We start from the raw sequence: 14769 nt of genomic DNA, 5'->3' as shown, positions 1-14769 counted from the left end.
CAAACTCTTTTCCAGAGCTGATGCTATTACTAAATGAGAAGTAATGTTCTCCATGACATGTCACTTATATTATAGATCCAGAACAAGTCTTCCTGACAATGCCCTAATCAACACGAGAGTCTTCAATCATACGAGGCTCAATCCTGGGTGAATTTTGAGCCAACCATTTGCAGATGTAAAAGCATATTTCAACTCCCAACGCTACTTGTTTCTACATTAAGGTACCAAAGTTTATCGCGTTGAAAAAATGTTTGGAGGTTGCAGTACCTTGTAAAGAGTCTAATCCACATTTGCATACTTCATGCCTTGTAGTTGATCATCCCGTATGAATTACAGCCCTTGAGGCCCTCTTTACGTCCTTCATCCGACCATATTAACAACCACATCAGTTGTTGAACACATTGCATGCCTTCTATTTTTGCCCTTCCACTTGCTTCTCCATCACTAGACCTTGAAGTTTCAATTCCTTAACGTTTTTTCTTCTCTACATCACCATCTGAAGCAACAATTTTTCTTGATTCTCCCAAAGCAGTGTTGCCTACCCCCGTGCTACTTGCACAACATCACACATTCATGGATCAACTTCTTGCAAATGCCTATTTATCAGTGTTAAGCGTATGATCATCAACATAATTCATATTGAACTTCCATATATTTTAATATCTTTGCCCGCAACCACCTTATTTATGCAAGGATAAAAAGGGCTCAATTTTTCTTTGTTAGCATAAACAAACCACAATGATTTACTTGTGGCGTCATCATAAACATAGATTTTCTTATTATACTTTGATTTCTTCTCAGACCATGCCTTTGCAGGTGTGGTTTCTGTCACTTATCCACTGAGATACCTAATTAGAAAATCACTGTCTAGCGTTGAATTTATACACAACATATATTGTGGCATCATCGTAACCATAGATTTTCTTGTTTTATCTTTGATTTCTTGACAGATTATACTTTTTGAGGCACGAGTCTATAACTTATCTAGTGAGATACCAGTTTAGAAAATCACGATCTAGTATTGAATTTGTATGCAACATATACGGTGGCATCACCATAACCATAGATTTTCTTGTTATACTTTCGATTCTTATCGGACCATGCCTTTTCAGGTGTGATTGCTATCATGTATCTAGTGATATAACTATATAGAAAATCACTATCTAGCATTGAACTCATATGCAGCATATTTTGTGTTCTATATGATTGTTGTTTCTGCCTCCATTGCCATTTTTTAGCTTTTTGACCGTCTTTCTTACAAAGGTTACTGTACGTTTGAAATTCCTTTTCACTTCTTAAATAGGAAATTTCAACCTTTCTTTTGCATTTTCTATTAATGCCTTAAATTTCTTTAAAGAATCGAAGTATTTAACTTTCCCTTATGAATGAAGACCCATAATTTCTTTGAAAACTTGTGAAAAGTAATGAGGAAGTACCTAGCTCTTGTAATGATGGTATGATTGGTGGAACACAGCGTTTTGTGTGCACAAGCTCTAATGCTTTGCTCTTCAAGCTCCACTCATGTCAATGCCATCCTTGTGTTGCTCCATTGCAAAACAAGCTACACATCCTTTCATTCCTTGTGCTGCTCCATTGTTGCTCTTCAAGCTCCACTCATGTCAATGCCATCCTTGTGTTGCTCCATTGCAAAACAAGCTACACATCCTTTCATTCCTTGTGCTGCTCCATAGTTGCTCTTCAAGCTCCATTCATGTCAATGCCATTCTTGTGTTGCTCCATTGCAAAACAAACTACACATCCTTTCATTCCTTGTGCTGCTCCATTGTAAAAACAAACAATTCATCTCCTTCTATTCTCTTGAATAATAGGTAGATTGAAAACCAACTCTAACCAACACCACGTAAAGATGTTGAAAACAAAGATGAAGATGCCTGTATGTATTACGTCAAAGTGACTAATGGTTGGTGCCTCCCATGTCTGCCCTTTCGTGTGAATTTGTCACATTGACTTCCTTATTGCCACATCCTCAAACTTGTACAACCCCCATGCTTTTCCACTCGTGGCTATAATCTTGTTAGTTGTGTCCCGGCAAGGACCACTAGAGTTTAGCACCACTAGAGGTCTTATATTCATCTCATCATCACATAACCTAAAGCTTAAGGTAGATTTAGGTAGCGATTCAGATATTTATGCTTAAGTTATGGCGTTGAGAATTTTGGTTAAACATGCTTTGGAGAGGGATGTGAAGCATATCCATACATTTTGTGATTCTTTGTTGGTAATTAATTGGATGCAAGGATCCTCTTAGATATACAATGTACAACATAAGCCCATTGCTAAAAAAAAATTATGGAGATATTTTGAATTTTTGAACATGCCACGTTTATTCACATTTATAATAAACCTAATGAAGACGCTGATATATTGTCGAAGGTCTAATTGGGGGTTCTATAATACTAGAAGAAACAAGGGATGAGTATCTCTATCTCTTCAATACTCTTATAATTTCTGTATATTTTTCAAATGCCTTACTATGTATAAGACGTAGAAGGGAGATGTGAACTGTTCACATTTATAATAAACGTAGTGAAGACACTGATATATTGTCCAAGGTTGGTCTAATTGAGGGTTCTATGATACTAGAAGAAAAGAAAGAGGTGATGGGAGTCCCTATCTCTTCAAATTTCTATTTATTTTTCAAATGCATATAATTGAGGGTTCTATGATACTAGAAGAAAAGAAACAGGTGATGAGAGTCCCTATCTTTTCAAATTTCTATTTATTTTTCAAATGCCTTTACTATGTATAGGACGTAAAAGGGAGATGTGAACTGACTAAAACAACTTTAACACATATATGATAAATCAGCAAAGTTGTGGAAATTTGAACAAGATTTTTATATTATGGATGCAAATGTTACAGAGGTAAATCTCTTCCTCAGATGGACTGCTGCAACGTTTAGTAGATATGAGTTAGCTGAAGCGTAACAAATCTACAGGCTACCTGGCATACAAGCAGACTGAGTCTCAAGATTAAAACAGACTTACAAACTCATAAGACAACCTATGAACCGGCCACTTTAGGTTCACACTGGCGTCAAGCACCAATGCGCAGGTTTCTCAATTCTCCTAAAGACTTGAGCTCTTCTCGTGGTGCAAGCAGTTCAGACTAAAAGTCCGCAGATGCAGAGCAGGAGAAAAGTTCGACTCAGACCTCTAAACTCTCCAAAACCCGAATGAGTCTTACTCCGAAGTTCTTTCGTATTTATAGAACTTGGAGGGAACAAACATCCGTGAATGGACTGTGTACAAACTGATGACTCAAAAGAAAGATGCTGGTCAGATCTGACCAAATCACCGAAAGCTAGATTCGGGCATGGGAGGACTGTCCCATGTTATCTCATCCCTTCTCCTTTTACGGATAGCCAGAGGCATGTGGGGACCGAATCGTACTAGACTCATATACAAAGTGGAGATTCCAATGTATAGGAACCCACGAAACCATGTGAATGACTCAAAAGAAAAGATATGCAAATCTCCAAAAGCTGTACAAAGATTACACTGGGGATATTGCCAGAACGAGGGAATCCCCGAAAGCTCGTCCAACACCAACGTCGGTTGGAAAGACAACACTTAGTACATAGTATAATAATCCACTTGTGGATAGGTGTAGTGCTGGAAATTCCATCTCTCGATCATGTAATTTGAATAGTATTGTACCAATACTTATTTTTCGGTTTCCCATGTTGCACTGTCATGTGGATCAGGTAGGTCCAAGTAATTTAGGTTCATGAATGGGTTCAAATCTGGGTCGATTTGTCGGTGGAATTCTTCATAATTGGTACTTGGAATAATCTTTCTGCATTTGTAATGATTCATTACGAACCATCGGACATGACCGCATCTACGGACCCCATTTAGAAAATCTTCATCACTTAGATTTAACAAATCTCCAATTGTTTTGTACAATACTTGAGTCACGAGCATGCTTGAAGGACTGAAATTTGGAATCTTCAACATTGTGAATGAATATGGTTTTAGGATTAGTGGTGATAGTCCAAATCTTTTCCACCAATCCATAAACCATTCAGGAAGTGGATCATCTTCTTCCATGTCTTCAACTGGGACGTCTTCAAACAAGAATGAAAACTGCAAAGAATAAAACATGTTAGTTGAAATTTTTTGTAAATTCATTGCTGTGTAGAAAGCTTCCTGCTGTCGTCCTGGATCATAATTTTCTTTGTTTAGATGATTGTCAAATCTTCTAAATGTTATATGACAGCTGGTGATTCTGCTACTGTCTTCATCATCTCTCTCAAGCCTATAAGCAATGCTTCCAATTTGCCTTAGGTAATCAAGGGCTTCCAGAGCTTCATCATTCATTTGATCTTGATGTGGATTTGTCAGTAGATATTCAAAACCTATTCTGTACCTGATTTCATTGATAAGAATCCAATTATCATCATGATATAGGAGTCTTTTGCTCAGATCATATGAAACCCATCCTGAGGAGGTTTCAATCTCAATAGTGCCCTCTCTTCTTTTGAGATAATTGCATTGAAAAACTGAATGTTCAGACAAAAATTCTCTGCTCAACATGTCAGCAAATCTATTTTTGTTTCCTTTTACAAATTCAACATCAAAATCATACTGGCTGAGCTGTATAATCCATCTTACCATGGCGGCGTCTTCAAAGTCGCACTTATGAATGGCATACTTTAGTGCACAATAAACTTTTTGTAAATAACAAAATCTCTGAATTTTGCTATTCCCAAACAAACTGCTCTAAGTTCCTTCTTCAGACTGGACCAATTTAATTGGTTCTTAGCCCAAAGACTAGATGCATACTGGTAGACTTCAACCTCATTTTTGCTGCTACGGTTCTTCTCGCACAAAACTGCTCCCCATCCTTCGTGGCTAGCATCTGTCATTATGATCTTCTCCCATTCTTCTCTGATAGGGGAGAGTGGCTGTATGCTCCTGACTTTTTCTTTTATTGCTCTCACTGCTTGGGTGCAGTCATTATTCCACGGAATCAGATCTTTCTGAAGCCTTCTATTTAATAATTTTCTTTCCTGCGCACAATGCTTCAGAAAATTCAAACTTCCCAAAAAACTCTGCAACTGAGTTTTATCTTAATTTCATCAGGGAAGTGATCTACAAAATTCAGACTTCTTTGTATTATAGTATAAGATCCATACTGTATGTTGTAACCCAAAAAATCTATCATTGGCTTGAATAATTTCATCTTGGATTCTGATAATACTAGACCCATTTCTTTGACCCTTCGCAGGAATATTTTCAAGTGTTTAATATGGTTAACAATATTATCAGAATGAATTAATAAATCATCAATGTACTTTTTCAAGAATTCATCCATTCTTTCAAAAATTTCATCCATTATTCTCTGGAAGGCTGAAGGAGCATTGATCAGACCGAATGGCATGATGTTCCATTCATAATGTCCTTCAGGCACAGAGAATGCTGTTTTCCATTTATATTTTTCTTTAATTCCTACTTGCCAAAACCCAGATTTTAAATCAAATTTGGAAAATATTTTTGATTTTGATATTTGGGCAAGTATGGAGGATGGCTTAGGCAGAGGGTAAGCATCATAATCCATTACGCTATTGAGAGGCTTGGAGTTAACAACCAACCTTGGCTTACCTCTGGCGATCTCTGCATGCTTATTGACATAGAATGCAAAACATGCTATTGGGCTCTTGCTCTTTCTGATGAGTCCTTTCTTTAGGAGGTCCTTGATCTCTGCTTTACACATCTTCATCTGTTCTTCATTCATTGCCACTGCTTTAGATCTCCTTAGCTTTTTGCTAAAATCCCTTTTAAGAGGGAGTTCTACCTCCTGTTTCTTGATATGCCAAAAGGCATTAAGGTCATCTGAACAACATTCTTTAAATCTAGCAATGAGATCTGCTATTTCTGTGGCATATTTTCCATTGTCCAAATGTTCTTCTGTCTTCAATATTTCCTTCTTTACTTCCATTTTTGCTAAAAGATTCTCCAATCTTTCAATTCTCTTTATTCTATTAGGCGAATTGGAGTTTATAAATGGAAAAAAGATTTCTTTATTTCCTATGCTAAAGAAATATCCATGCCTTTGGATATTCTCATCAAGCTTAGCTCCATGTTTTTTGAAATTCTGGAAAAAAGGAGTTCCGAGATACATGGCACAGTCTATCACTGGAACTACTAGACAGACTAGATGTACTCCTACTTCATTAGTCAGGAAAACATCTACTTCTGCTTCACGTTTAGTGGCAATCTCACCAGTAGCAGTGATTACTCTAGGGCAGGCAGTTAGTCTTCGCATATGCATGCTGACCACAGTGTTGCTGACGATGTTTAATCTAGAACCAATATCCAACAATATTCCAATATTCAGACTGCGCTCCAATTTTTACTTACATTTTGACACAATACATCACATCTCGATTCATTTTATTGCGTCCAAAATCTGATCTATCTTTCTCCTCTTCTTCTTCTGGACTGTCTTGCTGCTGAACATGTTTTGAATGATAAGTCCAGTTCTCTGTTTTTCCTGATATTTTAGGTCCTTGTGAAGTAGAGGCAAAGGCTGATAGTGCATTCAAAAATCTTACATTTAACTCTTCGTGTCTTTCTATGCACATTCTCCTGTTGTCTTTTATCGTCTTTCTGAGCTCTTTAATTGCCTGATGAACCCTAGGCAATGTCTGCGGCAAATCTTCTCCAAAATCTTCACTTATGAACTGCCGAGTTAAGGCTTCAACTGAGAATAGGGTCGCTGGGGGTACATACCCTTAATTAGGAGACTTTTTTGATTCCGAAGGTGCCTGCTTCAAATGTTCTGTTAAAAGAGATTTGTACATATTTTTTATTTGAGGATTAGTAGCATTCATCATTTGTGCAAAAATATTTCTACTGGTCTCATCGTAGTCAGATTTCATCATTCTGATTGCATTGCATTTACAGACGTCAGGCTCACTACAATCACAATCCTTACATTATGTACAGTGAGGATCCCTGCAAAATTCATCTTTAGAAGTTTCTTCAGAATCGACAAAATTCAAATCATATTCTGATTCTGAACCAGAGGATATAAGTTCATCACAGCTACTTGGTAAATCAAAGAAATTAATTTTTCCTTTTTTTTTTTGTTTGTTTCTGTACTGCACTTTCTTCTTTGATTTATCTTTCTTCTTTTTTGGGCAATTTGGAGCTGTGCGGCCTTTCTGATTACAATTGTAACAAACAATTTCTTTATCTTTAGAAAACATCTTCGTATGTTTATATGGCTTTGTTTTACTATGTTTTCTTCTTGGTTTTTCTTGGGAGGACTGGGAATTCTTCTTTCTGAAATGTTTTTTCTTTCTTCTATGCCCCTTAGAATTGCCAGCCTTGCCAAGGTGCCATTGCTTGCAGAGCTGTTGATAGCCATGCGACTTCTTAGGATTAGTGGCTGCTCTAGCAATCTTCATTTGTGAGCACAATTCAACAATAATAGCCTTAACAACGTCCCTGATTATTCCAAATTTGTAATCACCAACCTTCCCTGGTAATTTGTTCACAATGGCAGAAGAGACCCACTGGGGAAGTGATGCTACAAAGATTTCCTTCCATTTTGGCTCAAGGATAAGATCCAGAGTCAGAGTGTGTAACCTGTGAAGGAATTCATTAAAGTATTCTTCAAAATGTTGCATATTATGCAACTTCATGGCAAGCAAAGTAATAGTTGTAATGTCATTGGTTATTTGAGGAAAACCAATGAAATTCTCTGTAATGCCATAGAGGAGTTTTCCTATCATGTTATTGACAGGCACATGGGTAACAGGTTCTATGTGTGTAGACCCGTCTTCATTTAGAACAACAAATTGTTCTCAGTTTGGCAAAAGACATGGATCTTTGAGGGTTTCTGCTTTTAGCCAAGAGTCCAGGGTACCCTCAAATCCTCCAATGATTCTCCTTGTAGCATTAATTGGACCTATATCATCAGCAAGGTAGGTCCTATAACAAACAAGCATGCAATGCATAACAGAAATGATTTCAGCTTCAGTGCAGTTGTCTATATTCCATGAATAAGTTGCATTGGCAGAACAATCTTTATGGTATTCAGATTTCATAAGGTCCTTGCGATTAGGAGCAAGATTCCAGGTAGTTTCCCATCGGGATCTGGAAGAGGTAGCATTTACCTGGTCTTCATCATTTTCAGACTGTTTTCTGTCTGAGATGGAGAAATTATTGATACAAGCCTCAAGGTCTTCAATTTCTGGCTCAACATCAATCTTATGGATACATGTACCAAAATCTTCTTTTTCTTCTTCATCCCTAGAGGATGAACCAAATATGAAATCAGAGGAATCTTTGCTGGTTTCTTCAGGTTCTTTAGATTTGGAAACTATTTGGCTAGGACTGAAAAAACTGGGATTGGCAAACAAGGAATAGGGGTGAGTAGAATTAGGAGGTGGAAAGTTTATGGATTTGGGAGTTCTGATGAGACTTTCCACAGAAAGGGTAATGGAGTAAGGAACATAAGTCTTGGGTTCTGAAAACAAGGTTGCAGATTTGTAGGCTTCTACTCGAGGCTTATTTTTCAGAGATTCTACTCCTTTAGATACCTCCCAAACTTGTTTTTTAACAATATCCAAAGAAGTCCTGATTTTAACTATTTATTTTCCATGAGCATAGGCGGCTTCTTGGATCTTCTTTTCTGTCTATATGGATAGCTTGTCAAGACTCTGGGCAAGAGTCTTATCATTTTCTGCTAAAGTAGTTACACTGCTATTCAAACAGACGGTGTTATAATCTTGTTTCTGCAAGATTCTTTCAAGCATAAGTTTCATCTCTGAATTAACAGTTTCTACTTTATCAAACTTAGATCTGACAAATTTTTCAAGACCGGACAGAGCCAGATTAGTCTAGTTGGTAGCAGCAATTGAATCTCTTGCTACTAAAGTCAGATCATCTGTGTGAGATGGAAATAATTTATACAATTTTCCATCTTGGCTTCTCAGGACAAAATTCTTCCAAGGGGGAAATTTTGTATCTGTTTCTAAGAGATTTCCATCAAGGAGTTCCCACTTGTGTTTATTTGGAGTTCAAGTCCGCATCATATTTACTTGGAGCTGGGAACAAATTTTTCTTAGTAATTTCTCGCCTTCTGTTTGGACAGCAATCAGAGTCCTGGGAATATTGGGTTTATTCATCATACTTTGAATTTTTGGCTGGAAAACATGAGCTTTAAGAGGTGGAGGAATTACTACTGGATTTTCTTTCATTTTTTCTTCTACAAATTTCTCTGAATCCTTGATCCTTTTCTGCTTGGCTTGGTTTCTGAATTGCTTTATCAAGGAATGTTCAATTATATTTGCAGAAGGATAATACTATTCGTAGAATGATATCCATTGGTTTTCTGCCTTCATCCATTCTTTCCATTTCTCAACATTCTGTCTATTAAAGGCAGGACGATCATCTTTTGGAAGAAGTCTTACTTTTTCGAGGTACAAATGTTCTTTTTCATGTGTGAACATGTCCCAATTGAACATTCTCTTCTTCCACTGATCTTCCGGATCATATGGACTATTTCCCTTAAAAACTTTTAAAAAGGCAATTATCTCTGAATCAGAAGGAATTTCTACATGTTTTGGAATTTTGTCAATGGGATTCCTCCTATATTCAGGGATAGGTGAAGAATCAACATAACCTAAACCATAGGTAGAAGAACCAGAAACTGTATGTACAAGCAGTTCTTCCTGAGGATGAAAGAATACAACTTTTTTGTAGCTTTCTTCAGCGGAGTCAGATGAAGGAGTGAATTTGATCATATTGATTCAGTGACGATCTGAAGACTTAGCATGCGGTGTAGGTGGTTCTGAAGAAAACTGGCAAAATGTCTTAGAGCAGTGTGGATGGTCACAGACTGAACTGAATGGCTGAGAAGGGCCTGGCTGTGAAAATAATCTTCTGATAGAATCATACACTGCTTGGTCAATTACAAAGTGTGGAGGAGTTTGGGCTTGAGCAGGATGTAATTGGTTGATTGTTGTTGGAACTGAAGTAACCGTGGATGAGGATCCACCATGCTGGACTGTGTTTATTCGGGGAAACCTAGTGATAACCCTACCATCGGTTTCAGTGATGATAGACTGAGCAGCAACAACATATCTTTTTGTAGGTTTTCCCTAGTTGGTAACCCAATCATCAAGGGGACACAGGGCTTTTCGAGAGACATACACAGGGGCCACTGGATTACAAGAGGAGTCGTACTGTACAAGGGTGACTCTTCCTGAGTCTTTTCCAAGGGAATGCAAGACTGCAGGGATAGTAGTATTATAAAACCGGACACAGGTAATATAAAAAACTGTCAAATTTTTTGATTTTCCATGAAAGTTTTCATATCCTTTGGTCTGGATTCCAATGGTTAGACATTTCAAAATATTTGGGTCATCCAGGGCTACAAAGAAATCCGGGAACACATCATATTGTACTTGACCATCTGAGAGACTGGTCTCAATACCTCCTATCATGGCTTGGACAAAAGTTGACCATCGATTATCAAACAGGGCTGAGAAGACAAATGCTTTCTGTCCTTTTCTGTGTAAAGCATTCAGACCCACTCTCACCATCCCGAGATGGGCATACTGGTACCCTGCTTTCAAAGCGGCTTGGATATGTTTTTGTTCAAGCAAAGGGACAGTCATCATGACATTTAAGCTTAACTCTGTTTTGACTGATTTCTCTTTTATTTTGATTTGACTAAGAGCTCGGAAATTAAAAGGACCAAGATTTTTATATACATCAGTAGGTGAAACAGAAGGAAGTTTCCAATCTACTGTGGGACTATCTTCTTCTTCATTAATGCAAGCTTCATTTCCAGAACTTTCTTCATTATGGCATACATCATACATTCCAGATCTTAATTCATGCTCATTTTGCATTGCATCAAAATATTTCGAACCAAATTTTCCCATAGACTCAGAACTACTGGAGGCATCCATTTTCAGAAGATTTAAGAAAGATAAATACCCGTTCAAAGACTTGCAGAATGATACCAAGAAGAATTGCGGCTTTCTTCTGTAGGAGAAATTGCAGTTTCTTCGCGTACTGAGGTACGAATTCTCGTCCAACGTCTTCAACACCCTTCAACGCTCACTCTGGCAACAATGAGCTACAAACGCTATTCAGGACTCAAGCGAATTCGCGATCCACTCAAACAATATCTCACAAACAAAATCCACTCAAACAATACTTGGCTCTGATACCACTTTTACAGGACCTTTAACACAGATATAAGTCAACAAAGTTGCGGAAATTTGAACAAGATTTTTATATTATGGATGCAAATGTTACAGAGGTAACACAAATATGATAAATCAGCGAAGTTGCGGAAATTTGAACAAGATTTTTATATTATGGATGCAAATGTTATAGAGGTAAATCTCTTCCTCAGATGGACTGCTGCAACGTTTAGCAGATATGAGTTAGCCGAAGCGTAATAAATCTACATGCTACCTGGCATACAAGCAGGCTGAGTCTCAAGATTAAAACAGACTTACAAACTCATAAGACAACCTATGAACCAACCACTTTAGGTTCACACTGGCATCAAGCACCAATGCGCAGGCTTCTCAATTCTCCTAAAGACTTGAGCTCTTCTCGTGGTGCAAGCAGTTCAGACCAAAAGTCCGCAGACGCAGAGCAGGAGAAAAGTTCGACTCAGACCTCTAAACTCTCCAAAACTCGAATGAGTCTTACTCCGAAGTTCTTTCATATTTATAGAACTTTGGAGGGAACAAACATATGTGAATGGACTGTGTACAAACTGATGACTCAAAAGAAATATGCTGGTCAGATCTGACCAAATCATCGAAAGCTAGATTCGGGCATGGGAGGACTGTCCCATGTTATCTCATCCCTTCTCCTTTTACTGATAGCCAGAGGCATGTGGGGACCAAATCGTACTAGACTCATATACAAAGTGGAGATTCCAATGTATAGGAACCCACGAAACCATGTGAATGACTCAAAATAAAAGATATGCAAATCTCCAAAAGCTGTACAAAGATTACATTGGGGATATTGCCAGAACGAGGGAATCGCCGAAAGCTCGTCCAACACCAAAGTTGGTTGGAAAGACAACACTTAGTACATAGTATAATAATCCACTTGTGGATAGGTGTAGTGCTGGAAATTCCATCTCTCGATCATGTAATTTGAATAGTATTGTACCCATACTTCTTTTTCGGTTTCCCATGTTGCACTGTCATGTGGATCAGGTAGGTCCAAGTAATTTAGGTTCATGAATGGGTTCAAATATGGGTTGATTTGTCGGTGGAATTATTCATAATTGGTACTTGGAGTAATCTTTCTGCATTTGTAATGATTCATTACGAACCGTCGGATATGACCGCATCTACGGACCCCATTTAGAAAATCTTCATCACTTAGATTTAACAAATCTCCAATTGTTTTGTACAATACTTTGAGTCACGAGCATGCTTGAAGGACTGAAATTTGTAATCTTCAACATTGTGAATGAATATGGTTTTAGGATTAGTGGTGATAGTCCAAACCTTTTCCACCAATCCATAAACCAGTCAGGAAGTGGATCATCTTCTTTCATGTCTTCAATTGGGACGTCTTTAAACAAGAATGAAAACTGCAAAGAATAAAACATGTTAGTTGAAAAATTTTGTAAATTCATTGTTGTGTAGAAAGCTTCCCGCTGTCGTCCTGGATCATAATTTTCTCTGTTTAGATGATTGTCAAATCTTCTAAATGTTATATGATAGCTGGTGATTCTGCTAGTGTCTTCATCATCTCTCTCAAGCCTATAAGCAATGCTTCCAATTTGCCTCGGTAATCAAGGGCTTCCAGAGCTTCATCATTCATTTGATCTTGATGTGGATCTGTCAGCAGATATTCAAAACCTATCATGTACCTGATTTCTTTGATAGGAATCCAATTATCATCATGATCTAGGAGTCTTTTGCTCAAATCATATGAAGCCCATCCTGAGGAGGTTTCAATATCAATAGTGCCCTCTCTTCTTCTGAGATCATTGCATTGAAAAACTGAATGTTCAGACAAAAATTCTCTGCTCAACATGTTAGCAAAGCTATTTTTGTTTCCTTTTACAAATTCAACATCAAAATCATACTTGCTGAGCTACATGATCCATCTTACCATGGCGACGTCTTCAAAGTTGCACTTATGAATGGCATACTTTAGTGCTTGGCAGCTTGTTCTGACAGTAAACTTTTTGTGAATAACAAAATCTCTGAATTTTGCTATTCCCAAACAAACTGCTCTAAGTTCCTTCTTCAGACTGGACCAATTTAATTGGTTCTTAGCCCAAAGACTAGATGCATACTGGCAGACTTCAACCTCATTTTTGCTGCTAGGGTTCTTCTCACACAAAACTGCTCCCCATCCTTCGTGGCTAGCGTTTGTCATTATGATCTTCTCCCATTCTTCTCTGATAGGGGAGAGTGGCTGTATGCTCTTGACTTTTCCTTTTATTGCTCTGACTGCTTGGGTGCAGTCATTATTCCATGGAATCAGATCTTTCTGAAGCCTTCTATTTAATAATTTTCTTTCCTGCGCACAATGCTTCAGAAACTTAGAGATATAATTCAAACTTCCCAAAAATCTTTGCAACTGAGTTTTATCTTTAATTTCATCAGGGAAGTGATCTACAAAATTCAGACTTCTTTGTATTACAGTATAAGATCCATACTGTATGTTTTTTTTTTTTCTAAGTAAAGCTAAACTATTATATTACAGCAAGAGCAAAGTTACATTATCAAAATTACAACGGGGCCGCGGCCCTGTAAGATTTGTCCGAGGACAGACAGTAGACACCTGAGTATTCATGCCAGTATTACATAGGACACATGGACAAAGACTTAGAGCCACACTCATGTAGCTGACACATGGACAAAAACACTTGAAGAACATCGACACAGAACAGAGATAACATAAAACCGACACAATTACATAGAGACAGAGTGACAGACTCATATATAACCGCATAGGGAGCTGACAGAGAAAAATTCTTGCTGTAGAACCTGGAGCGCGAGCTGGGCATGTTAATCTTCATCAGTAGTCTGCGGTTCATCTTCCGCCTTGCAGTAGGGAGGCTGGAGGATGGCTTTACCAGAGTTGCGCGTTCCACGGTCACTTGGGCCAGCGCCATAGTCACAAACAGGTTCTCTCAGGCTTGCTCCCGGGTCATGTATGGGCCGCATCATCTCAACAGCAGGGAATTCCATTTCCACCGTAGGAACAATCCCAGGAACACGCGGAGGGTTGGCCCGGGGATTACCATCCTCATCTTCCCAGGGATTGCTGCAGTGCTCCACAGAGACAGTCACGAAGAAAGTAGAATTGGCTAAGGTGCAGGGGATGCGGTATCTCACCATTGGGTGTTCCGTATGCCCACAGTCCATGCGCGCTGGAGGTTCCCCCATTCTACCTCTGCCCGGGGGCCTTCCCCTCGGCCTTCTGCACTCAGAGGTTTCCTCAATTGAGGAAGAAGTCGAGGGGGCTCTACCACTGTGACCTCCCCTACCACTGTTGCCCCTTCCACGATTGCGCTGCATTCTGGTCCTCTGAACAGAGCGCTCAATTCCGCAACGCAACACCACTGTTGGCACAGGTTTATTGCCAGACCGGATCCTTGCCTCCCAATTGCCCAAAGCTGTGGCCGCAGAGCCTTGACCCTCGCTCTCAAAGCTTGAATGAGAGCCGAGACTCTGAACCTCCACAACTTCTATCGAAACCAGAACAAGAGCCAACGAGAGACGCGGGT

Source organism: Pinus tabuliformis, chromosome 3_2 (genome assembly GCF_031772625.1).
Source record: "Pinus tabuliformis cultivar Carrire ecotype Pingquan chromosome 3_2, CPIR1, whole genome shotgun sequence".
NCBI lineage: Eukaryota > Viridiplantae > Streptophyta > Pinopsida > Pinales > Pinaceae > Pinus > Pinus tabuliformis.
Note: the sequence above shows the minus strand (reverse complement) of the source record.